The sequence below is a fragment of the Elephantulus edwardii genome, unplaced genomic scaffold (assembly GCF_000299155.1).
Source record: "Elephantulus edwardii isolate Elephantulus edwardi_28Jun2011 unplaced genomic scaffold, EleEdw1.0 scaffold00021, whole genome shotgun sequence".
In the NCBI taxonomy this organism is placed as follows: Eukaryota; Metazoa; Chordata; class Mammalia; order Macroscelidea; family Macroscelididae; genus Elephantulus; species Elephantulus edwardii.
Window position 1 is genome coordinate 2524009 of NW_006399771.1, and position 666 is coordinate 2524674.

Below are 666 nucleotides of genomic sequence, written 5' to 3' on the forward strand. Positions count from 1 at the left end.
GGGAAGGCCCTCTATGAGGTGGATTGATTCAGTGACTGGGGTAATTGGGATGAGTGTGTTGGAGACAGTGCAATTGGCAGAGGACAGAGCAGAGTTTAGAGCTGTTGCACATAGGGTCGCTATGAGTCACAAGTGACCTGATGGTACATAACAACAACAACCTTCCAGTGCATTTGAACAACAGATCATTTGGGTTCTTTTCGTTATAGCAGCTAGTGGTACATTTACCGAGACATCCTGGTATTATCCTTCCCTCCCCATCCCTGCAACCCTTGTGTACCTAGATTATAGATTATTTGATACTGTCCTTCTTTTGTTGCTTCAATAAGCAACAGAATGAAAGCTCTCTCAGCATTCTGACAGACCGGTCTGGATCTGTGAGTCTGTAAGGCGGCTGGAACTCCCTAAAATTGTGTGCAAAATTATGAGTGCTTATAGACATTTCTCTAGAATCTGAAAGAATTTGAGCCCTTTTTCTCCACAAAAAGTAAACAGTCACAGCCCACAACAGCATTTCCCAAGCCCCAGTTGTTGATGGACCTATAAACACATCCATAGAAAATTGCATGGCTTATATAGTAGGTGCTCAATGATAAATGCTTGGAAAAGAAATGTTGGCTATGCTTATATACCCTTTGCACTTTAATTTATGTAATGTTTATATTT

General features: G+C 41.3%; 1 protein-coding gene across 5 annotated transcripts in view; it reads right to left on the bottom strand.

The window, feature by feature from the left end:
* The window catches only part of GNAO1 (guanine nucleotide binding protein (G protein), alpha activating activity polypeptide O), a 240976-nt gene that overhangs the window by 49795 nt on the left and 190515 nt on the right, over positions 1-666 (bottom strand). The window lies entirely within an intron of this gene.